This window comes from Cervus canadensis, chromosome 22, assembly GCF_019320065.1.
Source record: "Cervus canadensis isolate Bull #8, Minnesota chromosome 22, ASM1932006v1, whole genome shotgun sequence".
NCBI classification, from domain to species: Eukaryota; Metazoa; Chordata; class Mammalia; order Artiodactyla; family Cervidae; genus Cervus; species Cervus canadensis.
In genome coordinates this window covers 48,211,253-48,237,603 of record NC_057407.1, presented here as the reverse complement: position 1 = coordinate 48,237,603, position 26,351 = coordinate 48,211,253, and the positions used below count along the sequence as shown (strand labels likewise).

At 47.2% G+C, this 26,351-nt stretch overlaps 1 protein-coding gene across 1 annotated transcript in view; it reads left to right on the top strand.

Annotated features, from left to right (window-relative positions):
* Positions 1-26,351, top strand: part of ITGA9 (integrin subunit alpha 9) — a 347,591-nt gene that overhangs the window by 96,695 nt on the left and 224,545 nt on the right. The window lies entirely within an intron of this gene.

The window sequence follows — 26,351 nt, the reverse complement described above, 5'->3', positions numbered from 1 at the left end:
CTGGCTGCTTATACTGTGGCTCAGCTGGCCTGGCCTGTGGTTTCTCCAGTTGTGGGAAAACAGCTCTGAAGGCAGTGGCCCTTGTGGGACCCAGGCAGGCTGCGGCGCTGGGGGCAGGGAATGGCAGCCTGGCCACCTCCTGGAGCGGGGCTGGGGGCTGGGAGCTGCTCCTCAGGGCAGCAGGGCCTGAGAGCACCGTGCAGCCTTCTCGATGGGGCTGGTGCTGGGCTTTACAGACAGTGAAGAAAGAGAGATAAAAGCATTCTCGCTTATCACACGCCATATGGCACGCAGACAGGGAGGGCAGGCGCAAGGGGCTGGGTGTGTTTTGTTTAGGCTATCTTTAGGTGTTTTTTTTTTTCTTTTTTTCTTTAAGCCTATTCCAATCTTTTTTTCCCCGTTCGTCCTTTTCGCCCTGAAGTTTTCATTCCATATATGGTGATAAGTATCTGGATCACAGAACGCTGCGTTGGCTGACACCTGCCTCCCAGGCTCGCCGTGTTGTCCCATGTTTTGTTCCATTCGCAGCCCTCGTGGGGCCTCCGTGTGCGCCTGCCCAGTCACTGCAGGCGTGTCCAGCTCTTTGCGACCCACGGGATTCTCTAGGCAGCAGTATTGCTGTAGGTTGCCACGCCCTCCTCCAGGGGAACTTCCCGACCCAGGGAATGAACTCACGTCTCTTACGTCTCCTGCACTGGCAGGCGAGTTCTTTACCACTGAGCCACCAGGGAAGGAAATACCTAATTCTGTGATAAGCTGCATCCTCCTGGGAGTGTGGGTCCATTCTCAGGGCCTCACTCGGTCAGCAGAGCCAAGGCAGTTCTAGCGGCTTCCTTGGCATCTCTCGCTCAGAGTCCACAAGCCCCAGTGTGTCTCCACGCTTCCCTGAAACTAGCCCCGTTTGGGGGATGGCCCCCTTGTACTAGTGAAATGGTCTAGAGACCTCTGTGGGTCCCCATGGTCACCAGTGAAAATCCACACAGCTCTTCTCAGCCTCAGGGCTCTCCATGACCTGGCCTCAGTTTACCTGTCCAGCCGCATTTCTCCATCACTTCACATGTGCCCTGGGCTCCTGTTTTCACTGATGGCTCAGATGGTAAAGTGTCTGCCTACAATGCAGGAGACCCAGGTTCGATCCCTGTGTTGGGAAGATCCTCTGGAGAAGGAAATGGCAACCCACTCCAGTACTCTTGCCTGGAAAAATCTCATGGACAGAGGAACCTGGTAAGCTACAGTCCATGGGATTGCAAAGAGTTGGACATGACTGAGTGATTTTCTTTCTTTCTTTCACACGTGCCCTGGGCTCCTGTCAAAGTGAACGGACCCCCTTTCTTCTGGAACACGCCCCTCACACTTACCAGCCTTAGTTATTGTGTTTACCCAGCATGTCCGGCACTCAACCATGTACCTACCACCTGCATGGTTTTTGCATTTTTTTGGTCTCAAACATGTACCTCCTGTGGTATTGTATTTCCAATTTTTTTTCCCCATCGACTTTTTGACTCAGATAAAATAATTTGTATACTCCTGCAAGTAGAACACCAATTATTGCCTGCCAAAAGAGAAAGTAGCTGTAAACATAAATACATGGAGGACACAGCAATGTCATTAAATTCTAACTGGGCTCCATTATTTGCTGAAGTCTCTGAAGAAGTGACCCGCTCTTCCTGTGTGTTCGAAGGGGAAGTTATAGAGTGCTGGGGAAGTATTGAAGACATGCTGGCATCATGCTGAACTTTCTCTCTGATTCAATCAGAAGGACTAAAGGAATGTTGACTGTGAAGTAACTTTCCAAACATATGGGTCCTTTTTTAGAGCCCGGCCAATGTGCCATGGGAAACCGTGCCATGAGCCCCATCTTGGAAGCCCTAAACCCTGGTTATGCCCTGCTTTGATTAGCAGTGACTCCCTGCTCTTGCCTGCTGAAGGGTTGTCCGTGTTTGAAGGCTCCGTAAGTCATGATGTCTTAAACATCCTCAGCCAAACGCTGTCCTTGGCTCCAGGGAGATTGCCACTAGCTCCCTGTCCACTCAGAGCTTGTTCCATGTTGTCTGACTCCTGCTTTGGGAATGAGCAGCATGAAATAGATGCTTGTCAGACCCAGCCGTGCTGAAGTGGCCAATCGGGTCAGCTGGAGTCTGTGGTCACAAGGAACTTCTCTGCAGGGTGGGGCTTCGCACCTCTCTTGCACCTCGGGCTGGGAGGTGATGGCGTGAGATGATGAAGTGGACAGTTTTGGAAGCATGGCTATATCCCTGCATCACTCCATGGTGTTCTGGTCTCTATACTTACTTGGATGGTAACTGTGCTGCTTTATCTTCAAGTCCTGCATCAACCCTTGAGAGAGCCAGTCCTTTATGAGGTCAGGTAGTCATGTCTGACCATCAGACCAGAGCCTTTTCAGGAGCAGGGAAAATGGGGTGATAGTTTTGAGTCTATACAAGGGCAGTCCAGAAGCCCAGGCAAGACTGAACAAGGGGTCAGCTGCCTCACTCCCAACTGTGGGGATCCGAGACCCCCTCCAAAGGCCTCCAGAAGACCTTTGGTGAGCAAAATCACGTGTCAGACACTGTCAAGGGAGCCAACAACAGGATTAATGTAAAAAGAAAAAAAACCCACTCCACACTGGACAAGGGAATATAAAAGCACATTGGCCTCTCTGAGTAGCTGCAGATGTTCAGGAGGCCGTTCTCTTGTGTTGCTGGAGGATTCTACAAGGGAGTCAGGACCTTAAGCTGCTGCAGGTCCTGGCCTGGCAAAGGGTGGGCAGCACTCCAGCCAGCAGTCTCAGAGATCACTCCTTGGGATCTGCCCAGGTGTTGTAGTTGTTTTCCATTTTCACATCCAAAAAAAAACGCCTTGGGGCCGGCTTCAGTCACATGAAAGACTGTGAGTTTGCAGTGTTCAGATCCATCGAATGTCAACCTTCAGTGCTGTTGGAGGCTTTTATTTTCTTGTTTAAGAAACACTTAGGGAAGATATCCTGGAGAAGGGAATGGCAACCTACCCCGGCATTCATGCCTGGAGAGTCCCCATGGACAGAGGAGCCTTGCAGGGTATAGTCTATAGGTTCGCAAAGTGACCTGAAGCGACTTAGCTCACACAAGGAAGGATTAAGTTGGAGTAAAGAAAACCTCTGTGTGAGGAAGAGGAGAAAGGAAAACCACAAGATTTTCTTCTTTAACTGGAAAAAAATGCTTAAATCTCTTGATAAAATCTATTAATCATTCTGATAAGTCAAAGAAATAGCCCCCCAAAAGTTGTAAGTTTTGGGGAAAAGAATACAGACTTTAGATGTAGGAGGTCATCTTAAAACTTTTTTCTTTTTAATCGGTAATACATGCACATAGTTACTCATTGTTTAAAACTATAAAGTTATAGAAAGAAAGGCTGTCTCTCAGTACCCCCATTTCTCTCCCAAAGTTCCAAGTTCTTGTACATGTCTTCCAAGAACTTGTCAGTGAATACACAAAGCTGTGTTTTACACAAATGTAAGCGTACTGTGGCACACACTGCTATGCAGCTTGCTTTTTCCTTATAAAATGCCCAACAGCAGAATGGGTAAGCAGCTGTTACCTTTGGAAAGGCTGTATGATGGAATACTACTCAGCAATAACAAAGAATGAAGTGCTTGATATGATATGATATATGTATTTTTATGATATGAATGATATGCACAAATCCCTATAGCATTATGCTAAGTGAAGGAAACCAGACTCAAAAAGGCTGCTACTGTGATTCTGGAGAAAAGACCAGCTCAAGAGGCAGAAAGCAAATCTGAGTTTTCCAGAAGCCAGAGATGGGGTGGGAGGTGGCATCCATGCTTGGCTGCAGAGTCAGGAGGGAAGTTTGGAAGTGGTAAAAATATTCTAATGGGATTGTGCTTGTGGTTATATGACTGAATACATTTATTAAAGCTCAGCAAAAAAGGTTGCAGGTGGACCAGGCTTGAAGGGGAGGATCCGGAGTTCAGTTTTAGATACACTGAGTTTGAGGGACCTATTAGATGGTGAAGTGGAGAAATGTGTATAGGAGCTGGCAGTTTAAGTAGTGGTTTGGGTTATAAGTATAAATTTGAGAGTCATCAGAAAGTAGTGTCTACAGCCATGAAATTTGATGAGATGACCTAGGTAGAGAGAGAGAGGAAAGGAAAGGGAAGTGTGAGTACTCAGGACAGGTGCATCTTTCCTCTTGGCCTTCAGATGGCTGCTGAGTCCCAGCTGCTCTGTCTTCTTTCCATGCAGAAAGAACGAGGAAAGGCAAAGTGCTCTTGCCATCTGATTCTGAGGCCCTTTTAAAGAGCTCCCAATGACCTCTAGGCTTCCCAGGTGGTGGAATGGTAAAGGATCCACCTGCCAATGCAGGAGACGCAGGAGATGCAGGTTAGATCCCTTAGTCGGGCAGGTCCCCTGGAGGAGGAAATGGTAACTCTCTCCAGTATTCTTTCCTGGAAAGTGCTATGGACAGAGGAGCCAGGGCCGGGCGGGGTGGGAGGTGGGGGAGGGGGGGCTACAGTTCATGACGTCACAAAAAGTTGAACGTGACTGAGCACAGAACACAATGATTTCTACTAACAACTCATTTAGTGTCCGTATCTTAAGGGAGGTTGGGGAATGTCAGTTTCAACTGTGTAGAGCTTCACTCTCTTGTAGCACTTTCTGTGATGTTGGACATGTGCCATATCTACACTGCCCAATGTGGTGGCCACTACCACATATGACTGTTGAGAACTTGAAATGTAGTGAGTGCTACTGAGAAATTTCTACTTTTAATTGTAAAGTTTAAATATAAACAACCACTTGTGGCTAGTAGCTACTATGTCAGACAGTGCAGATTTCTGTTACAGTTGAATATAGAGTCTTCCCAGGACACCAGTCATTTACAAATCAAATATCATGAGCCAAGTAGAAACATAAATAACTGGACTGAAGTCAAAGTGACTGATTCACTTTGCACTTACATTGATTAAAACCTGAGTTTTAAGAGTGCCATGGAACCTGGTCTTTCTCTCCAGAGTTCCATAGCCCATAATCGTGGCGGGAGGGAAGCAGAATTAGAAATGAGAAAATTGGGTGGCTCACCCTGAGTTGATCATTTCAGGAGCGTCACAGTCTTGCATCTGATATTTTCCATTTTCTTCTCTGTGGCATAAAACTATGTAAAAAGTGGCAATGTCGAGGATGGAGGTATATACAATTGGTGAATTCGGAGGGAAGGCATTTTAAGGTTTGAGACATATCAGAGAATTGCCTTCTAGAATGTAAAAGCCACCTGGATCCTGATGCTCTTGCTAGTACTGGGTGGAGAGATTCCTTTTCAACTTCCTTTTGTGAAGCACATGAAGTATACTCTTCCCGCTTGGATGGAGGATGCCAGGCTGGGATGATCTGATCTGTGCTCAGCCCTGGGGTCTCAGGTGAGGGCCTCAGCTGGGTCTCTGTACTTCCTCAGATGACGGTGGGAACAAAACAGACTTCCTAGTAGGGATCTGGTGAGCACTGGGCCCCTTTTCCTTTCTTAACCCGGAAATCAATTACTCTTCCTGGCTGCCTCTGCGTTTGAAATGGATCAAGACTTTTCATAGGTGTTTGGGGGATTTTAAAAAAATGATTAGAAACAGATGGTGAAGAGAAAATAAAAAGTATGGAGCAAACAAGAAATAAATGTGGGAAGAGAACAACTCTCCTAGCTGACATCCTCCTCCACCTGGAACAGAGCACGTCAGAGCTGCTGAATCGGTTTACAAAGGTTCCTTCAACTGCAGTTTGCACACCAGTCACCTACATGCGGGTGTGGGTGCTAAGTCACTTCAGTCATGTCCAACTCTTTGCAACCCCATGGACTGTAGCCCGCCAGGCTCCTCTGTCAAGTGGGTTGCCGTGCCCTCCTCCAGGAGATCTTCCCAACCCAGGGATTGAACCCATGTCTTTTATGTCTCTTGCATTGGCAGACAGGTACCCCTAGCGCCACTTGTGGACCTCTTTCAGTCCTGATGCGGCAGGTCTGGGGTGAATTTCTAACCAACTCCCCAGTGATACCGATGCTGCCGGTCCATGGACTGCACTCTGAGCACCAAGGAGCTAGGAAACGCAGGTTCTGGTGGTTATGCCCTGGCTTCCTTTTGATCTTGTGCAATCCTGGGACTCATACTGATGCTTTAGTACCAGAGAGCACAACTCTCATGGGAGGGCTGGTGCAGGCTGTGATTTCTTCCATGTTCCCTCACTGCTTGTTGTTTGCAGGACAGTGTTGTCAGCAGTCAATTTACTAAGCACAAGTCTTTCAGCATTTCTGTTTAACTTCACTGGAGTGTTTTGGGCATGACCATGTCAGAAATCTTTCTCTTTCACAAAGACTAGGAGTTTCTTGAAGTACGTGCTTTTATTAAGCAGAATGTGCTGTGTCTCAGTTGTGTCGCTCAGTTGTGTCTGACTCTTGGCAGCCCCATGGACCGTAGCCAACCAGGCTCCTCTGTCCATAGGGATTCTCCAGGCATGAATACTGGAGTGGGTTGCCATGCCCTCCTCTAGGGGATGTTCTGAACTCTGGGAGCGAACCCAGGTCTCCTGAGGATTCTTTACCATCTGAGCCACCAGGGAAGCCCATGAATACTGGAGTGGGTAGTCTATCCCTTCTCCAGGGTATCTTCCTGACCCAGGAATCGAACCAGGGTCTCCTGCATTGCAGGCGGATTCTTTACCAGCTGAACCACAAGGGAAGTCCATTAAGCAGAATAATTATGATTTTTTGGGGGGGGGGCACTATCTTTTGGGGGCAAACAGAGAATGAGAAACCAGCTTAGAGATCATCTGAGTTCTTCCTATGAGCAAATTGATAGGCACATGCATTTTCTCCCTGGGCAGATTATAGCAGGCACCATCGCAGTCCTCAACTTTGCCCTTCATCCCACCTGTCTCTATCTTCAGTTCACTTCTGCACGTGTCACTGCTATGCTGACCTCTGCCCGGGTGTGCACCTGTTGTCTCAGCATGGTCATTGATGGTTGCATCTTACCTCTCAAAGGGAACAGAATTCAGCCCATGACACTTTCATTCCAATTTGGATGAGAAGTTATGTATGCCACTGCATTTATGGAGCACCCACTGTGTGCCAGACGCTGAAGAGATGGAGGGCCCTGGGGAGATGGAGAAGGTGGGACTCAGCCCTGCCTTCAAGTAACTCTTGGTCTGCTGGGCATCTGTTCTGGAAGCTGTGACTTGGCCAGTCAGGCAGCCCCGGGCCTTCCGGGCTTTCTGCTTTTCCTCCTGTTGCCCTCCCCCACCTTCACCAGTGCAGACCTCCCTCCCTCTCCAGGCCAGCTCTAGTGAGGCTCCCTCTGCAAAGTGGCTGCCCACTACCATCTGACACCCCCAGCCGCCTTCTCTCTTCCCGTCCCCGGGGTCGGACGTGGGCCTTTTCCCCACCGGAGTTGCTCGGTGTCCTAGTCTGCTCGGGCCATCATAAGAAAGGCCACAGACCAGGTGGCTTAAGCAACAGAGTTTACTTGTCACGCTTCTGGAGGCTGGAAGTATGAGGTCGAGGGTCAGCAGGGTTGGTCTCTCCCGAGGCCTCTCTCCTTGGCTTGCAGATGCCTGCTTTCTCCTGGTGTCTTCCTGCTGACTTCTCTCTGTACTTGTCTGGGTCCCAATCTCCTCTTCGTATAAGAATAGCAGTCCTTTTGGATTCGGGCCTACCCTAAAGACCCCATATTTTGACTTAATTACCCTCTCTCCAAATCTGGTCCCATTCTGAGGTACAGGAGGTTATGGATTCAACATATGAATTTGAGGGAACAGAATTCAGCCCATGACACTTTCATACTAGTTTTTAGCCTTCCCTGTTAGATTACTGGCTCTTTTGGGTCAGGGAGCTTATGATATTTGGCATAGTCAACCTGGGCCATACCTATGTAATATGGACTAGGCTCCCCAAATGCTCGTCAAGTGACTGATTAGGTTCTTCTTTTTTTTTTTTAACAAGACTTTTTAAAAAATTGAAGTATAGGTAATTTATAATGTTGTGTGATTAGGTTCGTAACGTCATTTCTTCCTTATTGTCCATTCTAAAGGTTGAGTGGAATTAATGGATTGAACTTCAAAGGAGTGATTATTTCTTTGTCTGATGTAATGAATCAAACTTTTCTGGAAAGAATTTGGTGGATGAGACTATGAACATACACACACACACACATATAGAGCATAACCATTTTGGCATCATTTATTTAAAAACAAACAAGGAATTGCTTTCTGGACAGTCTCTGTCGTTGGGTGTAAGTCTAACACAGGGCCCAGATGTTTACTCCACAGTGATGGTGTGAGGCTAAAACAAGGCCTTGCTTATAAAGTGCTAAGCTCCGTACAGTGGAAAATATGCAGACACAGATGTAAGAGTCTTCAGTCAATGCACTGAGCAGGAATTTCCGGACAGGTGTCCTCCCTGCCTCTTTTTAGTCCTTTGTGATTTAGCTTTTTACGTACCACAAAGACCCACCAGATGGTGATTGTGGAGCTACATGTATGCGCCGCGCCATGTGCCTTCCCAGACCACTGGACCTGCCTTGGAAGGAGTGAGGGAAGGGCCCAGACAATTTCAGGAAATGGGTCAAGGCTATATCATCTGTAACAAAACGTCACAGAGCAGTCGCGCTGTGTCAGAAGTCAGCCTTGCAGCTCTCTGGGCTGCCTCCTGGCCTGGGTGCTAGAACTTGGTTAGGTGGAGGGGTGCCCAGGCCCCAAGGCACAGGTGCCTCCTTTACTTCTGTCCCGAAGAAGGAATTTTCCCAGAGAGGGAACTCTAGAGCCAGCTCTGTTCAATAGAAAGGGACTGCGGGCCACATTTGCAATGGTTCATTTTTCTAGTTGCTATGTTGAAGAAGTTAAACCAAGTAAGGTTAATTTTAATAGCACTGAACCCAGTATATCAAAATATTATCAGCTTCTAATCAGCGCAGGTATTATCAGTGAGTTATTTACGTTCTTTTTGGTGCTGAGTCTTTGAAACCCACTGTGTATCTTAGCCACACTTTATGTCCTCATTAGAGAAGTGGGCGCAGTGGTTAGAGCCAAACCTGATTACTTTGGGGACATTGGGGTGGCTGCAGGGGCCTGAGTGTAAATTCAAATACGTGAACATATGTCCTTCATCTACTAATAGGAAAAGTGCAGCTTCTATCACCTGTGGTTCTGAGAAACATTAATATCATAAAGGATGCTCTCATATTTGGACTGGGATGCCTGCTTCTGAATGTATTAAACTGGGGTTCCTGAAGCCTGCGTGCCCATAGGGTGGTGATGAAGGTCTGTGGAATCTTTCCAGCATTTCAGAGCCTGTGCGAGACACAATGATCGCCATCCCACTGCTGACAATGTCTGCATTGTGGCTCTCAGCTGAGGTGTCGGTGCTGGTGAGCCCGTACTGATCAGACTCTCTGTTAGGGATTCCAGGGTCATGATGGTGGTGGGGAGTTAATTTATGGGTGAGGAAATCCTTGGGGTGGCAGAGGCCCACGTTTCTCGTGTCTGTGCTCCTTGTCCACGGACACAAGTGCAGACCTCCAGGGACTCATTTGTCAGGCCTGTTAACACTCGGAGGGCTTGGAGGGGACAAAAGGTGCATGAAGTCAGCGAGAGCTATTACTGGTTCAGCGCTTCCTGGGTTGAAGTCAGGATGTAAGCATTTCCTGTGAGCCATGAATCCTGCTCCCCACCTGTGTGGAGCGCCTGGGAAAGGCGGCTTTGGCCTGCCTTCAGCTCCTCTGCCTCCAGCTGCTCCGCTGGTGGGGTTCTCCCTGTTCTCAGAGCGGGGAGCCGTGAAGAATGCATGGGGGCCACTCCAGGTCTCCCGTGGCCCTGGCCACCCTGCTTGTAGGAGGAGGATCCCGCTGTGTTTGGCAGCCCACCCAGCACCGGGAGGCGCCGATCACTCAAAAGCCCGTCCGTGTGCCGAACCAGAGCCCACCTCATGTGATGGCACCCCCTCTTCCTTGTCCTGCCCTGGGCAGCCATAGGCATCTGTCTGTCTGTCCCGGCACCCCCCCCCCACCCCCCTTCCTGTTTCCGCCAGGGCTCAGCACCCTCAGTTCCTTTGGGTCTCCAGTTTTTTATTCCATCAGTGAAATATCCATCCTTTGTTTTTATTCCTTTTTTCCTCTGTGTCTGACCTTTTAGCCACCCCCCTACCAGAGGGCAGAGAGAGGAAAGGAGAAGAAATTCAAGGCAGCCAGTTTTGCTTCTTCCCATCGACAGTGCAGGGAAGATGCCTGTAACAAGGAGGTCAAATGGATGGCAGGCCTTGAAACTGGCTGGTCTCACCCTCTCACCTGGTGGGACCGCTTCCTTGACTCTTCTACCGTGAGGCAGGCAGTACTTGTTGGTCTGACGTTTATCCATGCAGCTCTCTTGAACCTGACATCTGCTCCTCTTTCATCCTGTACTTTCCTGGGCTTGATGTTTCACTTCCCATCCGCCTGGTAAGAAACATGTTAACTGACAGTACATGGTACCCTTTGTTGTTGTTTGGTCACCAATTCATGTCTGACTTTTCGTGACCCCGTGGACTGCTGCATGACAGGCCTCCCTGTCTTTCACCATCTCCCAGAGTTTGCCCAAGTTCACATCGATTGACTCGGTGATGTCGTCCAACTATCTCATCCTCTGTCACCCTCTTCTCCTTCTGCCTTCAGTCTTTCCCAACATCAGGGTCTTTTATCTACCTGTCAGTTAATGAACCGAAAGGATTCCTAAACTTAGGTTACAGCCAAGGCAGTATAAGTGAGAAAGAGAAATGGATTCAAAGAGGTTTGGAATACTTTTATTAATGACAGGTCCCTGAAGAGCTCCTGAAAGCTTGTAAGATTTAACATCAAGGACTGTCTCATTTCTTGCTGTCTTGCCATCATCAGGAGGGGAAACTGACATTGACTAATTGCTCAGTAAAATGTTCCTTGACTGTTAGAAGAAGCTGGACTGGGTCCAGGGGGAACATGTGCCCAAGATACTTAACTGCTAAGTTTACCATGTTAGCTTTTACACTGAAGCTGGTGATTCATTTTGAGTTGATTTCTGTGTGTGGTGTCCAGTATACTGTGGAACAGATGTGGATTAAAATATTTTGTGGGATTGTAATTAAAAGTAGATGAATACCTGTCAGACCATGTGGCCTGGTTGCTTGTAAAGCCATCACATGAGAGCTTCTCCGTTTGCCTTCAGAGAGTAGCCAGCAACTCCCTGCTGAAGTTTGGGGTAGCCAGATCTGGGGTTGAATCAGTGTATTTTCAACCAGCCCTTCCTGGGGCCTGTGGTACAGATGGTGCTCAGCACACACGGCTTGCCTCAGAACAGAGGGGTCTGTGGCAGAGAATCCCACTTCCCCGTTCTGGATGTGCCCACACTTTTTCTGCTCATCTCCTGCCACTGAATCTTTCAGTTCTTCCTCGTTTCCCCTGTTGCTGTCATGTTGAAGTGAGTGTCTTTCAGCACCTGGCTGTCAGCTTCGGGGGGATGAATTCCTATCTGGGGCTTTGCTGGGTCACTGTTACAGCTGCTTGTGTTCCTTCTGATGTTGGCTTTGGTCACAAGTCCATCACACTCGTCTGAAAGTCCTGCTTGCGCCCAAGACACTAGGCTTGACTTGGTTTCTCCCATCTTTCCTGACAGTTCCCAGTGTTGTTGGTCATCCTGCGTGGCAGCAGCAATGCAAAAACCGATCATTTTTATGCAACAGTCTTTGATGACACCCAGGGGCCTATTTTATTTACTTTTTATTTTTTGTAGTTGCTTTGCAATTTTTTGAAACTTTTTATTCTATATTGGAGTATAGCCGATTAACAATGTTGTGATAGTTTCAGTTGGACAGCAAAGGGGCTCATTTTACATATGTATCCATTCTCCCCCAAACTCCTTACTCATCCAGGCTGCTAAGGGCCTATTTAATTACATCCACTACATAAAGTATAGTCATCCTTTATGGGAGCATTCTCAAAGCATTACCCACCCACCCCCACAGGATGGTAACAGGTTTTACATTCAAGAAGAAAACAAAGGCCTGTACGCAAATAGATTTTGGAAAATACTGTGTTTAACATTGGATATGTTTCTTTATTGGAGGACCTCCCAGAATTTTTCGAAGTCTGTGTTCACAAGAGGGATACATTTTCCCTCTTTTGCATGTTCAGTGTTTCCCAGATGTACTTGACCATGCTTTTTTTGTCCTGAAGCTTAGGAAATATTGCTACCATGTAGATGAGTTTTCTCCCAATAATTTGGATTCACCCTTTCCTATTTCTTTTTTCCCTACTCACGCAGATACTTTTCTTCAGCTTTACATTTTCATAATGGAAGAGCTTAGTGATGACCTCTAGAGATTTTTCTCTAGGTCTTTCTCATCGGTAAGACCTGTTTAAAGGTACAGCAGGCCCAAGTACCAATCTCTAGGGTCCCCACCATTTATAGACCTCTCTCCATCCTGTGGTGACTTCATTGTTTTGTTATATTTTTAGTGGCCGCCCACACTGTAGAGGACTTTCTGAAAGCCCATATCTCATGCTAAATTTAGCTGGACTGTGAGCAGGCTTGATTGATTGCCGGTCTTAATGGAAGAAAATGTGACCCACACTCTTCCTCCCCACCATTGAATTATTACTGATTTATGACAAGAGGAAACAGCCACTGGATAAGTGGGTGTCTTTTTAAAAATTGTGATGCTTCTCCAAGATAGATGAACTCGCCCATTTTCTTCAACAGGCATCTGTTACATGCCAACCATGCAAACACCGTGCTGGTGGGGGGCCCTGGTACTTTCGCTGAAGGACCTTGGAGCTCCAAACAAAATTCCAGGGCCTGGCTCTCCAGCTACACCCATCCCCACCTAGATTTAGCAAGGAGAAAGGGACTAAAAGAAGCCCCTGGACTTAACAGATGTTCAAAATCACCATCTCTAGAGATGGGTAGAAACGAGTGTTGGCCTTTAAGGCATCTGTGAAGTTAACAGGTTTAAACAAAACAGGATGGTTATTGGGCTTCTGAAAACCTGTCCAGCATCCTTGCTGACCCTCGGTCAGGGCTTCTCCTGTCGTGAGCCAGCACCGAGTGTGCACCCAGCTGGGGTCTGACTTCCATCTCTGCACTCACCAGCCTGATGACCTGAGGCACATTTCCTCCCTCCTGGGTGCCTCAGTTTTTCTCTCCTGTGGATGGGCGCAGTATAGGATTGCAGTGAGAATTAAAGGAGAGAACTGGTGCAGAGTACCCAGGGCGGGCTTAGCACATGGCGAGTGGGTGCTCCTTGTGGCTTTACTTACTTCCCACTTCGTGGTCTCCTAGGGATCCTGGAGTGTTAGCTTGGCTGCTGGTTAAAGGCTGAGTTGATTCATATAAGCGGGAACCTGCCTCATACTGTGTCTGGGGTGTATGGATGTGGGGTGGGGTTAGGGGGCCTGGCAGATGAACTGGTCGGATTTCGCTGGTCTCAGGACGTATAAAAGAATGGGTGAGAGGGCACGACCATGGAGGTAATGGCATCAGTCACATCTTTTAGTGGTTCTTATAGACGGTAAAGGCTGCAGAAAAATCTTGTGTCCATGTCCAAAGCAGTCCTGTATGGGCACATAGCCCAGGGCAGTGACCCCGGCTCCCATCTCTCTCTGTCTCTTTTTCTGTGTCTGCCTGTCTGTCTGTCTGTCTCTATATACACGCACATATAATTATTAAAAATACATTCTATACGTACATAAATACATGGGTATATGTATATACACGTGTGTACATGTATGATCTATTTTAAATAACCTTTTATTTTGAAATAGTTTGACTCATAGGAAGTTGTTGAAATGGTATGGAAACTGCTCATGTAGCCTTCACCCAGTGATCACGCCTTACCAGTCTATAGTATACAATCAAAATTAGGAAATTGACATTGGTGTAATGCCATATATTCTTTTAAAGAGTGCTCAGCTCAAAACTAATGATCTATTTTCAGCACAATTATTTGAGTCACCTACTTTAGCTCCACTTTGGTGAGATAAGCGCTAGAGATTTAAGGTGGATTAGCCATGGTCCTCAGCAGAGCTAAGGGCTTCCTTGGTGGCTCAGACGGTAAAGAATCTGCCTGCAATGTGGGAGGCCCGGGCTCGATCCCTGTGTTGGGAAGATCCCCTGGGGAAGGTCATGGCAACCCACTCTAGTATTTTTGCCTGGAGAATCCCATGGACAGAGGAGCCTGGCAGGCTAGCGTCCTTTGAGTCGCAAAGAGTTGGACACAACTGAGCGACTAACACTTTCACTTTGAGCAGAGCTTGGTCACAGAGGAGAGAGATCTGAATGGGAGAGAGATGATGTGTTCATCATCTGTGGTTTATGATGTTCTTTGGAATTGATGATCTCATGAGTTAGTGAGTTTCTCATCACTAGAGGTGTTTAAGCATGAGCCCTAGGATCCCTGGCCCAGCACCAAGAGGGAGCTTAGCCCAGATGCTCCCTCACTGTCTCATTCTTTGAAAATCCTGTGATTCTCTCAATTGCTTTGGCAGAGTTTGCAGGTAACATTGGTTATGCTGTGAGTCAGGTGATACTCTATGCTGATATAGTTGCCCAAATGATCACCTTCCTGGGCTCTGGTCTAACTAGTTCATATGAGTTAAATCCTGGTCCTCTGTACTGGAGGTATTGTTCTGTGCCTTGGAGTACAAAGATGAATAAGACATCATGAACACAAGCCAGCATCTGGTGGGGAAGATGATACAAACACACACCTAGAATGTAAATAAGTGACATAATACACACAAGGTTTGAAGTGCTGAGAGACCCAGGGGGAAGTGGTTAGTTTTGTTAACAGCTACAAGGCCAGGATTAAAAAGCAGAGACATCAGTTTGCCGGCAAAGGTCCATATAATCAAAGCTATGGTGTTTCCAGTAGTATGTATGCTTGTGATAAAGAAGTTGGACCATAAATAAGGCTGAGTGCTGAAGAACTGATGCTTTTAAACTGTGGTGCTGGAGAAGACTCTTGAGAGTCCCTTGGACTGCATGCAAGCAGATCAAACCAGTCAATCCTAAAGGAAATCAACCCTGAATATTCATTGGAAGGACTGATGCTGAAGCTGAAGCTCCAATACTTTGGTCACCTGATGTAAAGAGCTGACTCACTGGAAAAGACCCTGATGCTGGGAAAGATTGAGGGCAGGAGGAGAAGGGGGCGGCAGAGGATGGGATGGTTGGATGACATCACCAACTCAAAGGACGTGAGTTTGTGCAAACTCTGGGAGATAGTGAAGGACAGGGAAGTCTGGCATGCTGTCCATGGGGTCACAAAGAGTCAGACACCACTGAGCGACTAAACAACGATAAGGCCCGGAGGCCAGAAGGATGCAAGTTTGAGAGAGGAACTGGGTCACTGGAGATGGGTTGGTGTTTGCTGGCGGGGGTGGGGGGGGCACATAGCATGTGGCATGGTGTTTGTAGGCATGGGAGAAACCTCGGGGTGACAGACCGTGGGCTCCCGGGGACCAGGTACTTGCTGAGCATGAAGCCAGGCTGGATTTGGTCTCTAACTTATGCTATTGACAAAATGTTGGTGCTGCTGAGGGATTCTTAGAGAATATGTATCTGTGAGTCATGCCAGTGAGAGGTTTTCAATTCTCTAAGGATCGTGAAGTTATGAGCAACTAGCTCCCTGGAAGTGGGGTTGGCCAGTGACTTTGCCATGTCCCAAAGCAACTGCCTTGACCCTGCCGCCCCCCTCCCCCACCAACCAGAGGCTCAGCATTTCTTCCCTGAGCTTGGCCACTCTTGGCCTTGGTTGACCACCTCTGCGAGGTCCAGCAAAGACCAAACAGGATGCACCTCTCAAGTGCTTGGCAGCTTTTGCTGGACAGCTTTGGGGTCCTGTGTGCTATTTTGGCTGTTGCTATTCTTACACGTTGAGTGTCCAGAAGATTCGCACACTGGATCTCTTGCTGGGAGGGACCCTTTGGGACAGGAGTGGCAGCATGATGCTTCTGTGAATTGCAGCGAGCAGTTTGATGACCTGATTGTTTTGCAGGTTGCTTTGGAACCACACAGAGACTGTATTTCTGGAAGTGGCTAGATCTGGGTTGCTGGTGTCTAGCAGGTAGCTCCCTTCCCCTTTCTGTCACCCTTTGGTATTATCGGTCAGACTGGCTTTGGGATATTTCATTATAAGTCCAATCAGGGGACATGGTAGATTCCTCAGGGAGAAAGATCTACCTCTGTTACTGAACTCAGTGAGGACCACTGGGAACATCTGACCTTTTCACCAAAGCCAACTTTGACCTTTGAGGGCTGCCTTCAGTTTCTGAAAATACAATTTATTATTTTGGTCCTTTCTCTTTTTAATTGCAAAAGGGAGGGAAACAAGAATGAAATGGAATACCTGTGGAGAGTAGAGAGATGAGATGATGTTAGGAAAGAATATCCCCAAAGTAGTGCTGGGTGAGAATCAAGTTATTAGACTCCCGTGGTGAGAGGTGGACAGAACCAGAAAGCCCTGAGTCAATGATTCAAATTAGGGCTCAGCTATTTGCGTTGGATGCTAGGACGGTATGCAGCAGCAATGGGCCTCTTGTGTAGTAGGTTCATTGTGTTCTCCAATTTCCTAAGAAACAGGTTCTGGACAGGAACATGGCCCACTTTTTCTGAAAAGAAAATATCAATTTGAGAATGATAACTTTTTAAGTTTTTATTTTATATTATCTATAAAGTATAAGTGTTTTCCTTAACTTGAAAATCAGACCACTGTAGACAGTGATCATCTCATCAGATTTGATTTATAAAATAATCTGTCCGTCTGGTGGTAAGAATTGATCGAACCTTTGTCAAACAAATCAACTACTCATATAGATGTGACAGTTAAAACAGAAGAACAGGCCCCGTGGGTAGACCCTGGGAAGACTGGCTGATGGAAAACATCTCCTCAAAGGCACTTGCTAAGGACAGAAGTGGGTACACAGCAGCACGGAGCGTCCAGAGCAGCTGTTGTCTGGCCAGGGGTCAGCCCTGGGCAGGGCAGTCAGCTGGACGCAGCATGTCACAGCATGAGCTGTCTACAAGCTTGGGAGAGCATGCAAGATCTGAGCTGTGCTTGGGGGTCTCACAAGACCATAACTTGTTTCCTGGAGCTTGGGTTCGATGAATGAAACGATTGATCAAGACGATTGGACAAGAAGGCCAAGTCCATCCCACAAAACCACCTGGAAACATCAGAAGGGTCCTGAATGTGATCTGATTCAAGGGGCTTGGGAGTACTGTGTAAACATTAGTCAGAGAGGGGACCAGGACTCAGACAAAGTGAACCAGAGCCCTTGTGTGGCCATGAGATTCACATCTGTGGCTCTCACCTGAGATGAATGGTTCTTATATTTTAGTGGGTAGCAGAATCACCTGCAGGACTTGTTAAGCATGGTTTCTGGTTCAGTGGGTTTGGGCTGGGAGCTGGAAGGTACCTTTCTGACTGCTTCCTGGGATGGTGATGCCATTAGTCCTTTGATCTAGACTGCAAAGGCAGTCCGGATCATGAGGAGGGGATCTGCTTACTACTTCCATAGACATGAGGCAGCCAAGCAGATCCCACAGCTGGAAGATGACGGGAGTGTCCTGTCCCATTCACAGCTCACCATCCAAGGACCCATCGTTCTTTATTTCATTCATTTCTTCCGCTTGTCCTTCAGTCTCAAAAATTCAAAAGGGCATCTAATGACACAGCATATTTGTTAGAGAAGAGGACCAAATGCCTGTTACATGGCTTCTGAGCTGGAGAGACTCCTGGGGTTTTATAAATTATTTGGGTAACCTGTTGAGTGCTGCCTCAGAATATCGCTCAGATCTGAGCTGTACAAGGTGGCCCATGAATGACCATTGGGAAGCTCCTGGGTCCTGGTGTGTAAACATGTCCAGGGACTCTGAACACGTGAACAGGTGATCCAGACACGGAGTCCAGGTGGAAGAGAGAACATGTCTTTGCTGCATTCTTGTTGAAAGTCCTTTTTATCATTTCCTTGTATTTCTTTAAAGCGGTTTGAGTGGTAGAATATTACTAAGAGGACTTTGTATTGTAAGTTCTCAGTGATTAGATAGGAAATGAACTCAGTGGGAGTTCACATGTTATCCTCAGGAAGACTGCCTTGAGGAATCCTTGTGGTGCAGTGATCCGCGTGGGGCCCTGCTTCACAATGCCTGGCGTTTGAATTCCGGTTTTGCTTCCTCATCACTGTGTCACGTGATCTCCCTGTACCTTAGTTTCCTCACCTATAAAATTGGGCTAATATTAGAACCTATTTAATAAGATTGCTAGGAGGACTAAATAAGGTAATACATGTCATGCAATTAGAATTGCACTTATAGAAAAAAGTCAACACCTTTTATTGCCACTGTAAATCTGGAGCCATGGAAAGAGCAGCAAAGCATGCTGTTTGTGTATGCACACTTTTAGGAATAGTGCACACTTTTAGGAATAGAATTTGTAGTTTTCCTACCTACCCATTTTAGAGGCTACCAGTCTACTGGAGAAGAATCAGCTGGACGGAGGAAAAATGGCACAGTTAGGAAATTTGTTAAGCCTCGTCTGAGCTTTTACCTGCTGCTGTTTTCATCACCACATCTCATCCTACGATTTCAACAGACCTTTACAGGTTTTGTGGAGGCATGGGATTCATATGTCTAAAAGGAAGATATACGAGATATTGAAAGGACCTCACATGTGATGTTAGTAATGCCTCACGCATCAAAGAGCCTTTGTGTGCTGGGTCTCATGTGATCCCTACAATGGCCTTATTAGGTTCTGTTCGTTCAGTTTGATAGCTCATACACTGAAGACTTCAGAGGGGTGATGGCCCAGGCTCCTGGGAGGTTAGACCACTGGTGGGATTGTAAACTCCTCTCCTCCCCTGGTCCTCACCTTTTCCCGCGCGTGTCACACCTGGCTTGATTGTGACTTGGGCTTCACATTCAGATTTGTGATTCTCTTCACGAAGATGTGGTAGCCCAGTTACTCTTGCTGCAAAACAAACCGCGCCAAACCCTCAGGGTCTGAAACAACTATCTTATTTTGCTCGTGGATTCCATGGGTTTTTCAGATTGACCAGAGGGGGAGGGCTTCTTAGGGCCTCGGTGGGGAGATGCCCATGTCCAGGACCTTCCCTCACATGTCTGGCCGGCACCTGGCGGGGGCAGGACCCTCAGGGGGACTACCAACCTGGACATCTGCCTGTGGCCTCTCAAGGTGCTGGGCTTCCTCCCAGCATGGCAGCCTTGTTCCCAGAGAGCATCTCAACAGAGCTGAGTGGAAGCACATGCATTTTTATTATCTAGTCTTATGGTCACAGAGCATCACTTCTGCTGTTCAAGGCAGTCACGGCTGCTCAAATTCGAGGGGAAGGAACACAGAGCTGACCACTCAGTGGGAGGATTCTCACGGCTGCGCTATAAAAAAGTAGATGACTTCAAGGAAGGGAATCCATGTTTATAGTGACAATAGAGAATGTGATGTGTTCTCAGCATAGGGGGTCATTGGTGAGGATCCTGAGTGGATGGTCAGGTCAGTTTGAACATGATGAAAGTAGGGGAAGAAAGTGGAGCTGGGGGAAGAAGGGTTCTGGGTCACCATGCGTGCTAAGTCACTTCATTCATGTCTGACTCTGTGCAACCCTATCTATGGATGGTAGCCTGCCAGGCTCCTCTGTCCATGGGATTCTCTAGGCAAGAATACTGGAGTCAGTAGCCATGCCCTCCTCCAGGGGATCTTCCCAACCCAGGAATTGAACCTAGGTCTCCTGCATTGCAGGTGGATTCTTTACCATCTGAACCACTAAGGAAGCCCAGCCACGCCACAAATATTTGTTCAGATGGTCTTGGAGTGAGGCAGCGTGAGCAGGCCATCTGTATACTTTGCATGAGAAGTCTCAGACTCTGCATATAGTCAGTCTCATCCTGTGGAGAATTTGACCTTATTGAAGACCATTTTAAGATTTATTTATATTTAGCACAGGACCTACAACATTCCATTTACTATCTAAAAGTGAAAAGTTCACCTCAGTCAACATCCTGCCTGGCTTGTATTTAAGTCAGATGGGAAGAAAAAAAAATATCAGCACCCAGAGAAGATTGCTCGTAAAAGTTTATTTTACATTTATGTGAAGTTTATTTTCGGTGCTGGGATTCTTCAGAGGGTAGGTATTTCTTTTAAGACTGTTAACAGTGTATTTCCTTTTTGTTTGCCACTCCCCTCCGGAGTAAGTGCTCTCTGAGTTTTGAATCCTCTTCATATCCTCAGAACGACCTAACTTCGAATAATACTTGGAGAAGCTCCAGGTTAAGTAAAGAGTAAAATCCTATTGCTTTTTGACCTTTGGGTTAGGATCAAGCATGGTACAATAAAATATCAGTCCCAAGAGTCACCTTTGCTGATTTTTTCCCTATTATTCTTTCCTGTTTTTCCATATTCATCCAGTTCTTGCAGCCAAGGATTGCTCCATTAAGATCCAATCTGAAATTAAAACTCAGGATTTCGACCTACAAGCTATAAAGCTGTTGAACTCCCCCCTGGGATGTAGTTACCTTTTCTTAAACTTCCTAAGTTGTCTCTTCTTAGTCCCAGAGTGGATTCCTTATGAAGCCTTTGGAAGGATCTCTGATGTTTTACGGCCATTGCTCATCAGAGTGGGGACAGTTAACCGTGCAGACCTCTTAAGGTCACAGGCTTCGCAGCTGCATCCCTGCAGTGCACGGGGAAGGCTTCCCAGGGGTGGAGATCCACTCCCCTCTCCTGGAAGCGCAGGTCTGAGGTCACGGTGGAGAGTGGGTCTAGGTAGGCATCGGGACTCTAGCCAAATAGAAGCCGCTATTCCAGACTTACAGTAACATGCTGGAGCACATTCTCAGAACCTTCCAGAGGACCTCACCGTGGACTTGCCTTCAAGGGTCTTTTTGCACAGGGACTGTGTCCTTGGATTCAGCTCCTCTGAAGGGACATTGAGTCAAGGCTAGGGAGTTAGACTGCTGGACACAGTTGCTTTTGGACATTTGGTAAAGGATTTCCATTGGTGAGGCTCTTTCTGGAGAGGAGGTTGATGCCACTGGAGGCTGCTGTCACTCCAGCCCTAGACCCTCACCACGTGTCTCTGGTGTAGCTCATGCTCCTACAGTCCCATTTGTTGTCGCAGATTCTAGCATATCCTGTTCCTGGGCATAGAGGTGGCTCAGAGCACCGTGAGGAGTAAGGGCCCACAGGTGACCAGCAGGCCTTCAACAGGTGTATAATGAGATGGTCCACAGACCCACATCTGCTGGTATGTTGCTCAGGCTCCTGTTTCCTTTGACTTTCTCTGCTGTCTCTTATTTATGGGTAACTGAAGGTATTGTGTGTTCATGCATGCTCAGTTGCTCAGTCGTGTCTGGCTCTTTGCGACTCTATGAACTGTAGCCACTAGGCTCCTCTGTTCATGGAATTTCCCAGGCAGGAATACTGGGTGGGTAGCCATTTCCTTCTCCAGGGAATCTTCCCAACCGAGGGGTCGAACCTGTGTCTCCTGCGTTGGCAGGCGGGTTCTTTACTGAGTCACCTGAGAAGCCCACTGAAAGTAATGAGAGCCACAGAAATAGCACTGGTGATGGTATCTAGTAGTTGCTGAATGCTTGCCCCATCAGGGCTCTGCTGGAAACTCTTTACCCAGTTCTCTGCTAGTCCTCACTGCAGCCCCATGAAGGACTGGCTGGCATCACCCCCTTTATTCATGAGGAAACTGGGGCCCAGAGAGGCAAATGACTTTGCCTAAGCTCTTATGAGCAGAAAGCAGCGAAGCAGGCCCCAAACCCAGTTTGACCCCAGAGCCTGGCTGCCTACCCTGGGAGCTGCACTGTTTTGTTGAATTTCTGGGGCTTTCCAGGCCTGGGTGACAAAGCACAGCTGCAGAAAAGCCCTGTGTGGACCATCCCAACCAGTGAGCATCTGCTCCTCAAAGTGGGTGCGGACTGTCTGGAAAGTGCTTGGAGCACCATGCAAGCAAGTTATTAAAACTCAAGTTATTTTTTATTCTACTAAAAGATCAAGGTCGTCATAATTAAGTATAGGGTGAGGGAGAATGGGTGCAAATTTTTTTGTTTCTTTGGACTTGCAATTTACCATGTGGGATCTTAGTTCCCTGGCAAAGGATGGAACCTCTGCCCCTTACAATGAAAGCGAGGGGTCTTAAAACCACTGGACCTCCAGGAAAGTTCTCTAGTTTTTTTTACTATCTGGAAATAATATGTCGTCCCCCCCCCCAAAACAAAACAAAACAAAACAAAAAACAAACCTAGAGTCAAAAGAAAAGAGAGGAGCGTTAATCGTGCCCAGGGAAGTTTCACTGCCTGGCAGTCCAGAGCCAGTGGGCCCTCAGGGACCTTTAATTCCGCTTCTGTTTGTGCAGTTGCTACTGGTCTCCAGGGCAGGGTCAGAGGAGCACACAGCCACATCTTTGTCTCAAGGACCTCTCCTCCAGGAAGGACAAAAGGTGACAAAGCCTTCTCCGGCAGGACACAATGTTGAGGAAGCAGGGGGCAGAAAAGTTTGAATTTGACCTTGATCTGGGGAAACCTCTTAATGTCTTTTAATAGGAATATGCATAGCCTTCCTGCTATGCGTTTCCTGTGGATGGGGACTCCTGATTGTATTTTTCCTTTACTGAGGGAAAGTGGGCACTTGTTGGAAGTTACGCCTACATGTTGAGCTCTCCATTTGGTTATGAGGGGTCTCAGTTCAAGGTGAGGGAGGACAGGAGAAGTGCCACTCACGGTCACTGTCTATCAGAAGTCCTGTTGGAGAAGTTGAGGTGGGGACTGAAGAAGGGGCAAGGCTTCATGGGGAAGGAGTGCCCACGAGAGCCAGGCATGTGGCCCCAGCCACAGTTCTTGCTTGAAGAGAAGTTTGAAGCATATAAGCGATATCCCATGATATTCATCTTTCTCTGTCTGACTCACTTCACTCAGTATGATAATCTCTAGGTCCATCCATGTTGTTGCAGATGGCATTGTTTCATTCTTTTTTATGGCTGAGGAATATTCCATTGTCTATATGTACCACATCTTCTTTATCCATTCCACTGTTGATGGACATTTCGTTTCCATGTCTTGGCTATTGTAAGTAGTGCTGCAATGAATTTTGGAAAGCATGGATCTTTTCCAATTATGTTTTTTTTTCCCCAGATATATGCCCAGGAGTGGGATTGCTGGATCATGCAGTAGTTCTATATTCAGTCTTTTAAAAATATTTATTTATTTTCGGCTGCATCAAGTCTTAGCTGCAGCATGCAGGGTCTTTCGTTGCAATGTGTGGACTCTTCATTGTGGCACATAGTCGAAATAGTTGTGGTATGCTGGGCTTAGTTGCCCCGCAGCATGTGGGATCTTAGTTCCTTGACCAGGGATCAAACCCACATCCCCTGCATTGGCAAGGCAGATTCTTAACCACTGGACCACCAGGGAAGTCCCTGTATTTAGTTTTTTAAGTAACCATCATGCTGTTCTCTATAGTAGCTGTACCAATTTACGTTCCCACCAACCGTGTAGGCGGATTCCCTTTTCTCCACACCCTGTCCAGCATTTGTTTATAGATTTTTTGATGATGACCATTCTGATCAGTGTGAGGTAGGGATAAATTGGAAGATTGGGACTGACATATACATACTACTATATGTAAAGCAGTTAACTAATTAATTACCTACTGTATAGCACAGGGAGCTCTGCTCAATACTCTGTAATGACCTATATGGGAAAAGAACCTAAAAAAGGGTGGATACATGTTTGTAAATCAACTATGCTCCAAATAAAACTTGTGAAAGAAAAAAATAGTATGAGGGAGAAATTACGGAATGAAGTTGGCTCAGGAGCTCAGGAACACAGGTACGGCTGGGATGCCCTTGTGTGTGGATGACAGAGGTTAGTCCCTGACCCTCAGGACCTCATCCTGGGGGCGGTCTGGGCCCTGAGTGATGTTCCCCTGACCCAGTGCAGCTGGGCAGTGAGGGTGGAAAGAGTGGAGAGGTGAGGACCATGTCCAGTGAGGTCACTGGCTCCCCCATCGCATCGCCCAGTGGATGAGGTGGGCAGTCCCTTGCCCAGTAGTTGCATGTGACTGAGCTTCTCAGCCTCCTTGCCCTGGTTTCCCTTTTCTTCTTCAGAGAGAGATGCCTCCAGCTTCAGTTCATTGTTCTCATTTTCTTGAGTGTAAAAGGAATCCTGGCCAGACATGGAGTGACTATACTCATAAAAACCAAGTGATGATTTTGGCTTCATCTGAGCCAGAGGGTGTTCATGCTGTCATAGCTGATGGTTTTGAGAGCTGCAGGTCTGTTTGTGTTCTTTGGAGGCAAAGGGGGTGGCCCTGGGCTCCCCGGAGATCCACAGAACGTGACCACACAAAGCCCCAGGACTAATGATAGAACCAGCTATGTCTGCCTTGAGCCTATCATCCAGTCAGGCTTTTGCAGTCCTTTTTACCATTTCATTTCTAATGTATCCTTAAAAGGCATGAATAAATGTCATGCGTGATGGCTGGAAAGGTTACTTTTTTCCCCAGTGACCTCTTTAATCTTGGAATAACCAGCCTTTTTCCTGAAGCTTCTTCTGAATTGTCTTTTCTGGTTCTGTTTTTAATTAGGTTGTAATTCAAGAGGAACAATTAATGAAACCTTCCATTTCCACATCTATCTTGAAGCTTTGTAACTTCTTCCTGTGAGGTGATGGCTAAGTGCACAGAAGATGAGAAATCTAACTAGATTTGTGGGAACACAGATGCTTTTTTGTTTAGCCACGAGTGTCACTTGGAGTATAAATAGGGCTCCAGATGACTCTCATATCGGTCTTTCCTCCTGCAGGCCTTCAGTATTATCTTCTGCTGTCATCTTTATGTTGTATTGGAAAAATCTGGAATTCTCTATCCCTTGGTCATTATTTACTTTTAAAAAATAATGTCGTTTGAAAGAATTCTTGCTATTTAATCTTAGGCCCAATATGTTTAATAAAGTTGGGTATTTTTAGTTCAAGAAAAAAAATTGAGGGTGGGGGAGTGGGGAAGATGGGCTACATCTCCATGTGGAAGAAGTGTTTAGTGGGAGGACACTCTGACTCCTGTTCCTTTTACTCTTTAAAGACTTGTGTTTCTTGTCAGGGGGGGCAGGGAAATGTTTGATTTTGGAACTTTTATGTGTCCTGCTTGGTGGTCCTAAATTTTAATTCATCACTGGGAAATTCTGGATGAGCTCATTCCGTAAGGATTTATGTGTCTTAAGAGCTGACAGGGGGCGGGGAAGCTTACCTCCTCCAGAAGGGTCTGTCTCCTTGGATGTTGCTACCTTTTGGTGGAAAGGGTAGAGGCTGGTCTACTTTGGATGACTTCTCAAAGAGGGTGACAGCTGCCCTCTCTTCAGTCTTGGCTTGGCGTGCCCTTAGGAGAGCTTCTTTATCACACATCCTTCCCCAGAGTTGTCCCTTGTCCTTCTTGCTTGCTTGCATCTGCCTGTTCAGACAAGAGAGACTGGTCTCCCAGGCTTGAGCCCGCCACTCCAATTTGGATTAAAATGTGATCAGGAATTTTGTTTGGCATCCTTTTGTCTTAAAAAGAGGATTGGTAATCCATAATCTCAAGCCCATTTCTTTCTGGTATGTCCCTATCTGTTTCTGTGCCCAGGTCCCTGAGGGCTGCAGGGAAGAGCCTCATCGCAGTAGGAGGGGGAAAGGAAGGTAAGAAGGAAGGTCCTAGGATGTTTTTCCCCCGTTGTTCTTGGGGTTCACTTGTGTGAAGCCAAGTATCCATCACCTGGGGCTGAGGAGGAGGAGCAGGCAGAGATGGGGAGGAAGTGGGAGGCCGTTTGGTGGTGGCTTGTAACTGATGAGTGAAAGTCAGATCCTGTAAGAGCGGAGGACTCGTGTCTGCCGATTGTCCCTCGTCATTGAGTATCCCATCCCTACCCCAAGAGAAGTTCCGAGAACTTGTGCTCTGATATCTGGGCAGTGACCTCCCCAGAGGCCCCATCACGCTAGGGAAGCACCCCCATCAGCCTGCCTTTCTCCTAATTCCTCTCATACAAAGGAAGTTCAGGGCTGGTGGCTTCATGGTCATCAAGGATCCAGGAGCCTTCTCTCTTTCTGGCTCATCATCCTCAGACCATATCATCCAGCCTCAAAGCCACCTTATGACCCTACTGGAGCTCCAGCCATCACATCTGAATTCCAGATGGAAGACAGGTGGAAGAGAAAAAAGTACAAAGGAATGCGTGTCTCAGCTAAGTGGTCTCCCTTTGAGGAGCTTTCCCAGAAGACTCTCAGGATGATTTCTGCTTGCATCCCATGACCACCTCTCCCTCCAAG